This window comes from Leptonychotes weddellii, chromosome 4, assembly GCF_054177405.1.
Source record: "Leptonychotes weddellii isolate Sample4059 chromosome 4, ASM5417740v2, whole genome shotgun sequence".
NCBI lineage: Eukaryota > Metazoa > Chordata > Mammalia > Carnivora > Phocidae > Leptonychotes > Leptonychotes weddellii.
In genome coordinates, this window is record NC_138372.1 from 108,906,661 (window position 1) to 108,921,787 (window position 15,127).

A 15,127-nucleotide genomic window follows, 5' to 3' on the forward strand; every position below is an offset into this window, starting at 1 on the left:
TACCATCCATCACCAAACATAATTACAACTTTTTCTTAGAATAAGAACTTTTACTCTCAGCAACCTTCCAATATGCAATATGGTATTATTAACTATAGTCACCATGCTGTACATTACATGCTTATGGCTTATTTATTTTATAACTGGAAGTTTGTACTTTCTGATCACCTTCACTCGTTTCATCCACCCCATCACCCCTTTCCTCTGGCAACCACTAATCTGTTCTCTGTATCTATGAGCTTAGCTTTTTTGTTTGTTTTATTTTGATTTGATTTTGGTTTTGTGGGGTGGGGTGTGTTGGTTCTTGTTTGTTTGTTTTTTTTAGATTCTACATACAAGTGAAATCATACAGTATTTATCTTTCTCTGTCTGACTTATTTCACTTAGCATAATGCTCTCAAGCTCCATCCATGTCACCACAAGTGGCAAGATTCCACTTTTTTTTTACGGTTGCATAATTATTCCATTATACATCTGCTTTATCCATTTACATCAGTGGGCACTTCAGTTGTTTCCATATCTTGGCCATTGTAAATAATGCTGCAGTGAACACGGAGGTTCATATATCTATTTGAATTACTGTTTTCATTTTCTTCAGGTAAGTACCCTAAGGTGGAATTGCTGGATCATATGGTCATTCTGTTTTTAATTTTTTGAGTATCTCCAAACTGTTTTCCATAGAGCTACGCCAATTCGTGTTCCCACCAACAATACTCAAAGTTTCCCTTGTTTTCACATTCTCACCAACACTTACCATTTCTTGTCGTTTTGATGATACCCATTCTAATAGGTGTGAGGTGATATCTCATTGGGGTTTTGATTTGCATTTCCTTGATAACTGTCAGTGATGTTGAACATCTTTTCATGTATCCGTTGGCCATCTGTATGTCTCCTTTGGAAAAATGTTTATTCGGGTCCTCTGCTCATTTTTTAATTGGTTTGGGGTTTTTTGTTGTTTTTTGGGGTTTCATTTTGTTTTTTGGTTTTGTTTGTTTTGCTTTTGAATTGTATGAGTTCTTTATATATTTTGGATATTAACCCCTTATTGGATATATTATTTACAAATATTTTCTCCCATTGAGTAGGTTGCTGTTGTTGTTTTTTTTTATTGTTGGTGGTGGTTTCCTTTGCTGTGTGTTTGACGTAATTCCACTTGTTGATTTTTGCCTTTATTGCCTTTGCTGTAGGAGTCAAATCTAAAAAAAAAATATTAATGATGTCAAGGAGTTAACAACTTATGTTTTCTTCTAGGAGTTTTATGGTTTCATGTCTTATATTCAAAGCTTTAATATATTTCGAGTTAATTTTTGTATGTGGTATAAAAATAGCAATCTAGATACATTCTTTTGCATGTGGCTGTCTACTTTTACCAATACCATTTATTAATGAGCCTGGTCTTTCCCCACTATAAATTCTTGCCTCTTTTGTCATAGATTAATTGCCCATATATGCATGGGTTTATTTCTGGGCTCTCTGTTCTATTCCATTGACCTGAGGGTCTGATTTTATGCCAATACCATATTGTTTTGATTGCTGTAGCTTTCTGTCATAATTTGAAATCAGGGAGCATGATGCCTCCAGCTTTCTTCTTCTTTCTCAAGATTGCTTTGGTTATTTGGGGTCTTTTGTGGTTCCATACAAGTTTTAGGATAGTTTGTTCTATTTCTGTGAAAATGCCATTGGAATTTTGGTAGAGATCACATTGAATCTGTAGATTGCGTTGAGTAGTATACGCATTTTAACAATATTAATTATTTCAATCCATGAGCATGGAATATCTTCATTTATTTCTGTCTTCTTCAATTTCTTTCATCAGTGTCTTATAGTTTTCAGTGTACAGGTTTTTCACCTCCTCTGTTAAATGTATTCCTGAGTACTTTATACTTTTTGATGCAGTTGTAAATGGGATTGTTTTCTTAATTTCTCTTTCTGATAGCTTGTTGTATGTAGAAACCCAATAGGTTTCTGTATTGATTTTGTATCCTGTTACTTTACTGAATTCATTTATTACGCCTAACAGTTTTTTGGTGGAGTCTTCAGGGTTTTCTATATATAAAATCATGTTGCCCTCAAAGTAGTGACAGTTTCATTTCTTCCTTTTCAATTTGAATGACTTATTCTTTTTCTTGCTTTAATGCTCTGCCTAGGACTTCCAATACTATCTTAAAGAAAAGTAGTGAAAATAGGTATCCTTGTCCCGTTCCCGATCTTAAAGGAAAAGATTCTATCTTTTCATCATTGAGTATGGTAATAGCTGTGACCTTGTCATATATGGCCTTTATCTCATTGAGTTACAACTCAACTTTGTTGAGAGCTTTTATCATAAATGGATGTTAAATTTTATCAAATGCTTTCTGCCTCTATTGAGATGACTGTATGGTTTTGACCTTTTATTTTGTTAATGTGATGTATCACATTGATTGATTTACAGATGTTGAACCATCCTTGCATCCCTGGGCTAAATCCCACTTGATCCCAGTGTATGATCCTTTTAATGTGTTGTTGAATTTGGTTTGCTAAGATTTTTGAAGGATTTTTGCATCCATATTCAACAGGGATATTGGCCTGTAATTTTCTTTTCTTGTGATGTCTCTGTCTGGTTTTGGTATCAGGTAATGCTGGCTTTGTAAAATGAGTTTGGAAGCATTCCCTCCTCTTCAGTTTTTTGGAACAGTTTCAGAAGGATTGGTATTAATTCTTTTTGGAATGCTTGTAGAATTTACCAGTGAAGCCATCTGGTCCTAACAGGAATGCTTTGTTTTAATCTTTCACAGGCTCTTAAACCTTTCAAATTGTTTTAAAGATTCAGAGAATGCCTAAAAGAAGTGTATTTTTAAATGAACCTTCATTTGAATATAATTCTGATTTCCCACCAGTACCTGCAAAAAGCAAAACATCTTTCTTGAAAGAGAAAGAGAATGCATTGCAAGATTATTCCCTATTGGGAAAAGGGAATTTTTTTTTAGAACAACGCTGATCATCTTTTTGTCTTCAACCTATAATTTATAATTTAATTTTTACACATCTTGTATTCATATTTGCATGATAAAAGGTGTCACATCTTTTTAAAAATCACCTCTTTATGGTTGAATTGCTAAAAAGAGATACCCAAGGATTCAAAGAGGAAAAACAACTTTCAAGTCTAATATTGGAGCAATTTGCATAACTCTCTAATATTCACCTCATTACGTCTCATGAGCAAATGATTGTCTCCCTTGTGGAAGCTTTAGGACAAATCTTACTTGACAATTTTCATGGAAGCTCAATAATGTCATTCAATACTTTATATGAAATTATCTCCATCTAGAACTTTTGGCCTTCAATATGAAGGAAATGATCCAAACTATCTTTTAAGAGAACTTAGAATTTAGACCTGTTAATTTAGTACCTAAAGGCTGTCCTTATACTAGTGAGCCATCCTGCAGCTTACTGGAGGCACCTCCAGACAGGCGGAACCAGTCATTTGTTTTCAGAAGAGACATATCATTCTCTAGAAGGGCAAGAAAAGCTTCTCATTCTCAAAATGTTAGAACAAAAACAAAGCATGAGAAATATCTACTCTCCTTTTCACAGAGACACTTAGCAAAAATGTTTCTGAGGAGGTTTTAAAGAGGCAGATTATTTGGAGTAAATCTGAGATATGCCAATTCACTGATTTCACTGGTTAGAACCCCCGTAGCATAATGGTGTCGGTGGTTGAGTATCGCAACTACCATTTTTTTGAGAAAATAATTCCTGCCAGAGCTCTTCAAAGCACTGTATGTTTAATTATAGAAACAACTCTTTTAGGTAGACAAGCTTATTTTTTTCCTTTTCACAGAGAAGGAAGCAGCCATAGATAAATAATGAATATGCTCATGGTCCTACACTAGTCAGTGCCAGAGTCAGGTTAAAACTTGGATCTGATGCTGAAACCATGCTCTGAACTCCTGTGCATTTATAAAGAGATGCTAAAAGGAACAGAACCCAGGAAAGCGGGAAATGCGATATTCTTTTTGGCACATTAAACTACATTCCCTATTGCCATTATGAATTTGTATACAGGGCAATAGTCCCATTTTGGCTTATTCAGGATTGTTATGGGATTCTTTTATGTGTTAGGTGCTGTATTAGTTCGCTCAGGCTGCCATAACTAAATCCCATATACTGGGTATGTTAAAGAACAGAAATTTATTTTCTCACAGTTCTGGAGACTGGAAGTCTGAGATCAGGGTGCCAGCATGGTTGGGTTCTGAAGAGAGCCCTCCTTCTGGCTTACGGACAGCCTCCGTGCTGCATCCTCACATGACAGAGAGACAGCAAGCTCTCGGGTGTCTATTTTTGTAAGAACACTAATCCCATCATGAGACCTCAATCTCATGACCTCCTCTAAAACTAATTGTCTCCCAAAGGCCCCATCTCAAAATACTCTCACATTGAGGGTTATGGCTTTAGCAGATGAATATGGGGAAGGGAGACAGTTCACTTCATAGTAAGTACTAATCCAGGTTTGGGAGGTTAAAAGTTGAAAAAGACCTAACTATTTACTTCAAGTAAGTAAAAGTTAAGGGAATACATAGCAAGTTATGGTACCCTGATAGGTTCTAAAAATAAAGACATATGCAAGGTATCCTGAAAGCACCAAGGAGGATGCAATTAATTTTGTCTGGGACTTAAGGGCAGGATGGCTTGAAGCAGGTTTTACCAAAGAAGAAGCTGAGCTAAATCTGGAAGTGTATATGGTTGGCTAGCGCTACAGAGGGCTCCACCAGCCCTATTCTTCCAGTGGAGTAGGATAAAATTTGATCTGTTGCCTATATGATCAAGAATACAGTTCAGTGTTCTTTTATGGGAATTGTTACAATGTCCAGGTTGGGAACACATACAAACCAAATCACCCTTCAGAGAAGCTCCAAATTGACAAGTCCTCCCTATGACCTCAATGGTTTTAATCATTGTTTTGATCTCTCACTCTTAATCATGATCAGACATCCAAGTGATTACAGATACCTAAAGAAAGTCTTTAAAATGAAGGATAGTGACCAAAGCAAAGCAGAAATAAAACAAACTTAGAAAGCCATACACCGTGCCCCCCTCAAAAACAAAAGCAAAAAAGTAAATGAAAGGGAGGAAAACCCTATTGTTAACATTCTAAGAGAAATAAGAAAAGATTTTGCAAGACCAGAAAAAAAAAAAAAACAGAATGCTTAAAATATTGCAGAAAGCAAACCTGAGTTCTTGGAAATTAAAAACTTCATAGCAGAAATAAAGAACCCAATAAGAATGGACAAAATTTCTTTCCTAGAAAGAAGAATGGAGGGCAAAGAAAAGGAACATAGAAAAGATACAGTTAGAAGAATGGTTGAAGTTCAACTCCAACATCCAAATAATGGGGGCTTGAGAAAAGGGGAGGAGGGAAATCAATGAAACAATTCAAGAAAAAATGCTAGGGCAGTAGCACGTTAGTTGTCAGACTGAAAATCTGCATGGCCAAAATGAATCCACAGGAAGGCACATCACTGAAATTTCAGAGCAGCTGGGTTCACTTAGGAGATGCCATAAGCTTCTAGAGATAGAGAAAAAAAAAGCACTCACCAAATATAAAAGATCAAAAATTGGATGACTTTATATTTTTGTAGACACAGTGAAAGCTAGAGGACAAGGGAGAAAAAAGCTCCTGAAATGATAGACTAGAGGAAAACTTCTTTCCTATTTAAAATACAGACCAAGCCAAACTACCAATCAAGCAAGAGTATAATAAAGACATTTTCAGACAAGCAATATCTGCAAAAATTGATCACACACTCATTTCTCCTCATAAAACACTGGAGGCTTTGTTCCACCCAACAAGAAAGCAAACAAAGGACAACCAAAAACAAAAATGCAAAAGAGGAACTCATAAGAGATAAGAAATAGGATCTTTCAAACTAGAGAGAGGTAATGGGGATGCCCTGAGTTAGGAAGCGATCTCAGGATGACTGCTGCTCTCAGGCTTAGCCCGCATGGAAGCAGGGATGAAAGCACATGGCCATGGACAGCTATATTCTATCCTATATTCATAGTCACTCTTTTCCTCAAAGTTCAGATGTGCTGCAAATAAACTTGGAGATGCAGGTGCTGGTGGTAGGGAGAGATGGTAAGAATCAGTATGAGGAGGTAAAAAGAGGGTTGGAAAGCTATGATGAGAGGCGAGGGGGTGAGTTGGAGCCATAAAGGGTCCAGGGACTCACCTCCTCCGCTTCAACCAGAGTAAGTCCACTTCCACTTCTTGAATTTGCTTTAAAAATAGAAGAAGGAATCTTTTTCCTGTCAAAAATATTGATAATCACTACTCCACATCATAGGTTGTCCTTGAAGTATTTTAGGCAGGAGGGGGAATTTGAATTTTAGAAATAAAGCTTTTAGAAATTTTAGAAATAAAGCTTTGGCTTCAGGGTATAGAATAGATTAGAGGGAAGAAACCCCAGAAGGAGACCATTTAGGAGGTTGCAGTGGTACAAGCAAGATATTTAAAAGAGTTACAATAGGGGCTCCTGGGTGGCTTAGTTGGTTAAGCATCTGCCTTCAGTTCAGGTCATGATCCCAGGGTCCTGGGATCGAGCCCCGCATCAGTCTCCCCGCCGACTCCCCCTGCATGTGCACTCTCTCTCTCTGTCAAATAAATAAATAAAATCTTAAAAAAAAGAGTTACAATAAGGATGGACAAAGAGGAAAGGACAGAATATATCCATATTTTTTTAAAAAGCAGGCAGAATCAATATAGAACTTGGTGAAGACAAGGTGTGAGAGAATGACACTCGGATTTCTAGCTTAGACTACTCTGTTGATGGTAATCTGTCTGCCAGAATACAAAAAAAAAAAAAACCAACAAAACCCATACGGGAGTAAGAGCAGCTCATAGAGGAAGATGAAGATGTCCATTTCGGATGTGAAGCATCCAGACAGAGATGTCTAGTAGGCAGCAGGATATAGGGGTTTAGGACAGAGATAGGCATGTATATCTTGGCATCCTAAACAACAGGAGATAGGTATGAAGGAGAGCCCCCATGAAGAGTGTATAAAGTGAGAAGAACGGAGAGACATAAACTTGTGGCAGATCATGAGCAAATATTGGGAAGTTAGAAACACTGAAACAATTGCTCTCTTGGAAAAATTGTGTCGGAAATAAAAGAAGCCCCATTTCCTTCCAACCTGCAAATGAAAAGAAACAAAAGTCATCTGCTCTGGGCAACTCTCATGGCCCCGTCTCCCAGAGAGCCCAGAGGGAAGGGCTCCGGGAGGCGGCCCTCAGAGAGCAGGTGGCAGCTGAGAGAAGAGGTGACAGGCTGCCTTCCCTGAGCAGCGGCTTTGCTGTCAGGAAAAGCAGCAGCCCCTGTCTGGAGCTGAGTTTGCTACCATTCTGAGCCACGGCTACCATTGATTCCCCATTACACTCCCCATTTTCCAATTTAGAAAATCTGATTCAGCAACTTGTTTAGATCGCAGCCTTTCAAATTGGCATAAATTTTTAAGCTTGAGAATATTTTTGTGGCTTGCAGATTTTCAGCAGCTATTATTTTATACATCAGGAAACCTTTAGCAAACTAATGAAATGAAGTAAGTGAGGTGGGTAGAATTATAGAATCCTATGCTGGGGGTTCTTGTGTGGCTTAGGGCAACGAGCCTCATAAATTAGAGCTCATAAATTAGATTACAAAACACTTTGTAATCTGTATTTGTATTTAAAAATCATGCTTCCTCAAGGCATAAGTTATTTTAGGCTTTGAATTTGTGAATTGGGATAACTGGTTTTCATTTTTCATGGTTACTCTAAAATGTCTAATTCCAAGCACTCCCCTTAATCCTCCAGCTAAATATAGTTCTCATTATTCCTATCAGTGCTTTTGTAACAATGGCCCCTACCAATGTTTTCCTTATTTTAAGAAGCCTGTAATAGTGTCTATATTTCTGAGGTTGCCTCCAGCTAAGACTCTTCAGAGCAGATTAAAAAAACCCACAAATAAGGAAAGACAAGGGAAGTGACTAGTAAATGAACATGTTACCAACTATTACCAATAACTGAAGATTTTGTAAAAAAAATCCATTTGTGCAAATGAATCCTTTTTAAATAAGAGTGTGTTTGTGTTTTCTATACTCAAGCATTAGAAAAGTCCATTTTCAGTATATGAAGCTATATCTTTCATTGTTTTGGCTATTTTGTTCAAGCTAGAAACTGTATCTATGTCATTTCAGCTTTCATACTGTTTAAAAGTGCTGCTTATATATGGAATGCTATCTTTTGAAATAGTCATCTAAGCGTGTCTGAAGTTACTGTTATTTATCAGCTGCTCAGAACAGTTTTGTAAATATTTCATAGGTGTACAATGAAACCTCTTAAGATGTCAGAATCCATTTTAGAAACTGAAATAATATAGTATGACATGTACTGAATGACATTCACTTTAACAGAAAAGTTGGTCAATATCCTACATTTAATTATATTCATTTGGGTCCATTTTACATATGCATTATATAAGAAGCAAAGCGTATCCCGCTGTGAGCCCACAGCCAAATCTCAGTAACAGGAAACCAGGACTCTCCCGCATAAGCAAGTAAGCCTGTCTTTCTCATCTTTTGTGTTCGAAGCCCATCCCCTAATTGTTCATCGCTCCTATTAGAAAGCTGAAAGAAGAAAAAGACTAAACGCTCATGGTTTCCATGTTGCAAGATCTTTATGTTGTTCATTATTCTATCTGCAGTGCCTAAAATAGTCCCTCCCCATACAATGAGCTGTTAGTATGTACTTGCTGAATGAATGAATGGTGCCAACTCTGTGTGCCTTCTATACGATATTCCATGACGATGCTACAGTAGGAAGAGGTGTGCATGAAAATACAGGAGCACTGAAATCGATTCTGTTTTCCGCCCATTCTAGGGTGACCTTGGCCAAGTCTGCATCTCAGAGTTTGGGATTCTTCATTTTAGGAATGGGGATAAAGCAATCTTACCCTCTCCCTCAGCAGGCATTCAGTAGAACAGGAAGCTCTGTAAACATCCAAATAACCAAAAGGACAAAAGAGATCAGAATGACTGAAGCTAATGCAGATCTCTTGGTTTATCTCAGCAGCCCATGTGCCTCTCTGTTTACAGTCCTCTTTTAATTATTTGCATTAATGAAGGGCAGCCAAGCCATGAATAATCCCAAGCACTTCTGTTTGGCTTTGGAATTAAATTTGAATGTGTTCTGTGTACCTTTCAAGAGTGTCTTCTTACAAAATCATGAAATCACACTGTAAAGATCCTGTTCCATGGCATTGGCTTGGGGGTCAACTTGTGACAATCTCTCAATCTCCTGTGTTTGTGAAAAGATGCTTCTCAGATCCCCAGACCCGTGACAATCATGAGATGAGGATCATAAACATAACGCACCATCCTTTGGGAAAACTGAATTTGGTCGTGAGGGTGTAGTGCAAGCTTCTTCAGTAAACTTTGGAAACAGTTGTTTTGTTTATTTGTTTGCCTTAGCTGGGAAGAAATTAGTTGAGTTTATCATTGGGGAACTGAGGCAGAGGATGTTCAGAGTTCTAATTTATCACTGCTTGGCATATTATATGTAAATGAGGCTTACCCATTCAGATAATTTGATGGTGTACTTTTGAATAAATGATTATATCACACCATGAAGATATTGAGTCTTTAAAATAAGTACAGTATTCATAACTTCCCTTCCACTCAGTGATTTATCATCGATGAAACATGGGTTTTTGAAAGAGTATTGAAATAATTTATTTGTTTTCTAGTCTATGCATTTGTTGATCTGGATAGTAATTTTATCCTCCCTGTGCAGCAATTGGCTGGTAAACTATTCCTTGCAACTTCAGGAAGTGAAGTATTACCTACTCATTTCTCTCCCTAATGCCTACAGGCTATACTGTAATTCTAACCTGTCCTACTTTGCTATGGACATATTTTTAAGTGTCAGAATGTTCTGCATATTTATATTGGAGTGCATATCTGGAATGCAGGGGTTATTCAAGGCTCTTAAAATGGAGCGGTGATAAGAAGAAAAAAGTGAGGGGCCCAACCCACTTGGAAGCCCTTCCTCCACATGCAATTCTTCATTTTCCACCCTTCAAGTGTCCATCCAGACAGAAGTCATGTGTATCTCCACGGAATCGCTTTGACACTAGGCTTGACTATGCCAAGGTCACAATTAGCACCACAGCCAAGAGGTAACACAGGGATACACGTTCCACTCCATCTCCCGGTCCCCAGTGAGTCGGCTTCTGAGAGACCTACTCTGGTCTGTCTCTCCGTCCCCACGAGCAGCACCGACCTGCTCCGTAAGGACCCACCTTCCTGCTGCGTCTGCTCTAACAGTGGAGGACACCCTGAGACTTAAACGGGATGAGACATGAGACATACCTTAGGGCCCTGCATGTATTAGACTCTCGATTTTTTTTTTAAGATTTTATTTATTTATTTGAGAGAGAGAGAATGAGAGACAGAGAGCATGAGAAGGAGGAAGGTCAGAGGGAGAAGCAGACTCCCTGCCGAGCAGGGAACCCGATGCGGGACTCGATCCCGGGACTCCAGGATCATGACCTGAGCCGAAGGCAGTCGCTTAACCAACTGAGCCACCCAGGCGCCCTAGACTCTCGATTTTTTAATAGATGAATGTGTCTGTCTTGAACATTGCACCTCTGTTTTTTGCTGTCACTGTGACGATGAAGGGTTTATGAGACTGAGGTGCCCCAGCATGGTCTGTCGCACTGGATGGAGATGGCAGACTGCCTCTTTGTCATTCTGAAACCCATCTAGGCTGTGCTGCTTTCTGGTGTAAGGGTCCAAAGAGATTCGGCCATGCAGTGGGCTGCACCCTCTCTGGCTAGCCAGACACTTTGGGGGGCATCTTAGCTGAACTGCAGCCAGGCCTGAGTCAGTGTCATGGTTTGGGGGCAACAAGGTTTCCTGGATGGAACACAAGAGCAGGAATCATGGCACCTGGGCTTTATGCCGGGTCCCAGCACCGATTTGTCAAGTGACCTTGGGCAAACCACTTCCTTTCTCTTCTTTCCACTAAAGGAAGATCATTGATCTTATGGCCACACCTCACAAAGATGTAGTAAAGATTAATGTAGGATATTGGCATCCGATTCGAAAGAAAACACCACAGAACACATAATTAGTTTTATAATCTATAATTAAGTATATGGATAGTGAGGAAGTAGCCACATGTGAATTATACATTTAAAAATTAGACCTTGCTTTTTTTTTTTTTTTTCCTTTCTAAGAAAATTGAAGACCCCAATTATGCTTGGTCTGACATTAGTAGAGATAATGACCTGGAAGACTCCACTGGATGACATTATGGCAGTTTTAATGCATCAGGCAAATATGATACCAAAGCTGCTAGTGAAATGATTAAAGGTAGATCAGATAGCCCAGGACAAAAGGCAAAATGTGATCAGCTGTCTTTGATTCGCAAAGAAAAGAAATCTGTCACAGGTAGTTAGAGACTAAAGGGTCAGTGTCTTAACCCAATTCTGGGTATGGGCATACCAAGGACAATGGTAAATAGTCATTCCAACACTGTGCAGAACCATTTCCTGAAGTCCTCCTCCACATCCTCTGTGTCCATGTGGCTTGCCAAAGGAAGAAGAAGGATGACTGACAGAGTGAGATCAGCTGCCTGCTCAGTCAGCTTGGGTGGAGAGTTGTCTACTGGGCCCCTCTGGGCATCAGGACACTGTCCTCTCCTTGATTATGCAGCCTCTCCCCACCCCTGTCTGCCAAGGGAACATCCTCACTGAACACTTGAAAATAACCTGGGTTGTCATGCATGAAGTATTTCCAACACCCTCCTAGCACATCTCCAGTTACTCAGCCCAGGCAGTTTAGGAGAGTTGGTGCTCCAAAATGTAGAATCCTAACAAACACGCTTACATTATTCAATGAGTTGAAAGTAGATTCAAAACAGAGATACCCTCCTCCAGGCCCGTTAGATGTGCTCCCTGGGTAAGGGAGTAAGCTCATGCTACGGTCTGGACCTTTGGCTGTTTTTGGTCTGCCCAGCCCTTCCCAGTCAGGCTCCACTCTCCTTGGGCCACCAGGAACGCTGAGGACCGCAATGCCCTTTTCTGTCTGAGCCACAGTCCCCCCCTTGGTTTCTGGATGAAGCTGCTCTTCTCACAGCCTCTGGACCTCCAAGTTGACAGGTCACAATTTAACACACTGGATTCATAAAAACAAACAAAATAGCACCTTTTTATTTTCTTTGGCTGACCTATGCCTGCTTACCAACCTCTGCTTCCCAGGGCTGGGCCAAGAAGGTGGAGGAGGTATAGATGAGCAGTCCCCAGTTAGTTTCAGTCTAGATCAGGTCTGTTGGGTAAACAGTCCATGGATCTGGTTCACTCCTAACAGACCTGCTCCTCCCCACTCTCCCCTGCACCTTCCCCACATGGTGGCTGGCTTCCCAGGAGTGACGGCTTCCTATCCTCCTGATGTTGGAATGGGGAAAGGGGTCCTGGCCCCACATCAGGTCTTGGGCTGGTCCGCCTACACTGGCTCTTTGGTTCTGGTTGTCCTCTGGCTGATCTCTGCTGAGATGAGGTGGATCCGGTCTTAACTGTAGAGTCTGCCTGTGTTTCCTCAAGCCTTGGTTGGCATATCTCCCGCTGTGTTCACTCAGTCAGGCCATGCTCCTGGGGAACCCAGCACCCTGCTTCTGAGCAGGCCTCTCTAGCCAAGGTCATTTGTGCATCCTGAGAGGCCCGTCCCTCAGCACTCAGATTCAGGGTCACTTAGCCCGTGCCAAAATGAATCCCTCTATGGCTCCCAGATCTCATGGCCATCCCTTACCCCCCAGAAAACAGTAATTTCTGGTCTCTTCTGTTCTACACAAGAACCCAGGCCGGCTGAGGAGCACTGACCCAGCCCCCTTCCTGCCCAGGTGCACTGAGCTACAACACTTACTTCCTGTGGTTACTATAAATCATAGCCTTGCCCGGCAGTCTCTCCAGACAGTCTGAAACAATGAACAAAAGCATCTCAACTCAGATTTGCTATCAACATTCTCATCATGCCTGTAACCCCCTCCTGGCCAGGGATGATGTCCACAGCATCTTTCTCAGCTTTTTTTGAAAGCGTATTTCTCTTGAACATCCCAATCATTGCTGATCCAGCTGTGACTGACTCCACTGTTCTATTGTTTCTCCCCTCTTGTTTAGAAGTTATTCTTGTTTTAGTACTTCTCTCCCTGGAGTCATCCTTTACCCTTAACTATCAGAAGGGCCTGCTATACAGTGATCCTTAGAACCTTTTGAATTATTCATACAACAAATTTTCATTGAGTTGAGTTTTGTTCTTTGTGCTGGAAATAAAAAAGTTAATAAAAGTTTCGGCCTTTGTAGCACTGACAATCTAGCAAATGGCCCAAAGTTTGTTTTTTTATTTCATTTTTTATGAAATACTTAATAGATTAGCTGGTTGATACATTCATGCTCAATTCTTTGAACACCTACTATGTACATAGCTTTTGAGAGATGTGTGAATGTGGTTGGGAGACAGTTCAGTGATGAGTAAATACTGTCCTTCTCTGAAAGGAATTGATCGAGTATGGGAAATAAACATAAAAAAGCATGCATTACCCACAAGACCTGAGTAAGTACTGCAGTGACTGTACAAGCCAGCTTACGTGGAGATGTAGAACAATGCATTGTGACTTGAAATATTTCAGAAGGCTTTGCCATGAATGTAGAATTTGTGATGAGTCCTTGCAATAATTTGAAGGCCAAGGTAAGTGTTCTATTTCAGACTCAAAAACCAGAAAAAAAGATGTAAACAGGGCGCGAGAAAGGGCATGAAGGACAAGTAGCCCTGTGTGGTTCAAGCAGAAAGTGATTTGATGGTTGGAAGAAGGAATGAAGTTGAAATGGCAGATTCGGAAGTTCCAAATGTCCCATTCCATTCAGGCTTTCTTTTAAATGGCAGTTTCTGAGAGGGGAATGGTGGGTCTGGCCTGTGATTTAGGAGACAGAGTAAGGAGTTGTTTGAAGCAGCAGAGAGACCAATGAGCTGGTTATCACAGAAGGTCAGGCAGTAAATTCAGAGGGGGTTAGACGGAGAGGTCGGTGTAGAAATGAAAACGAGGGGTCCGGTACAAGAGACATTGGTAAACTTCAGCTGATGGTATGGGATGGGAGGAGATAAGAGTGAGTGTGGTGAGACATTAAGAGAGGAGAGGGAAAAAAAGGCTCTGCAGAAAAATCCAGGCAACCATAGGAAACAACAGTGTTTGACACCCACATAGTCAGTCCTCCATGAGTATTTGCCAAATGAATGAATTGGAACAGTACAATCTTCGTAGTGGTATGGAGCTTCATGCATGGCCCTAACGAGTATTGCAGAGTGGAACATTTAGGTCTTGGAGAAGGTATCTGTCCTCTGCTGATATTTTCCCTACGTCTCTTCATGTATCTGGGCCCTAAACTTGAGCCCGTACATTCTGCCTCCCCTCCTGTTACATATTCCATGCTCTTCTATGAGGTCAATTCCTCCTTCTCCTGGTAGATCCTATCTCCTTTATCCTACTAGAAGCTTTTACTACTAAGATTGCCACTTCTCACTTCAGAATTGTCATTTTTTCCTCTCTACTAGATCATTTTGATTTGCATACCAAAAATGGCTATAATAGCTCCCATCTCTTAACAAAACAAAACGAAAAAATCTACCCAACTCCTTCCGGTTTGAAGTCCAGCTACTGCCCCTTTTTCCACTCTATAAAGAACAGTGCTTGTATTCACCATTTAATGTTCCTTCCATTCTGTTCTCTCCTGAACCCACTCAAATCAAACCTTCTATCTCCCTCTCTGTGAAACTGTTCTTGCCAAAGTCAACACAACCTGTCTTGTGGGAGGAGAGAATGATAATCAATAATCTATCCTCATTTTATTTGACCTTTTAATAGCTCTCCATAGAGTGGATCTGTCCCTCATTTTCCATACAGTTTTCTTACTAAATGTGATGAAGCCCTAAGCTCCTGATATTACTCAAACTTCCTTGCCAATCTCAGTCTACTATGATGAATCATTTCTTCTTTTCCTTTACTTTAATTCAACCTTTCTCAGCCAGAGTGCCCAGAGACATCCCTGATGTCTGATGGCCA

At 40.1% G+C, this 15,127-nt stretch overlaps 1 protein-coding gene across 1 annotated transcript in view; it reads left to right on the forward strand.

Annotated features, from left to right (window-relative positions):
• The window catches only part of NKAIN3 (sodium/potassium transporting ATPase interacting 3), a 250,982-nt gene that overhangs the window by 45,721 nt on the left and 190,134 nt on the right, over positions 1-15,127 (forward strand). The window lies entirely within an intron of this gene.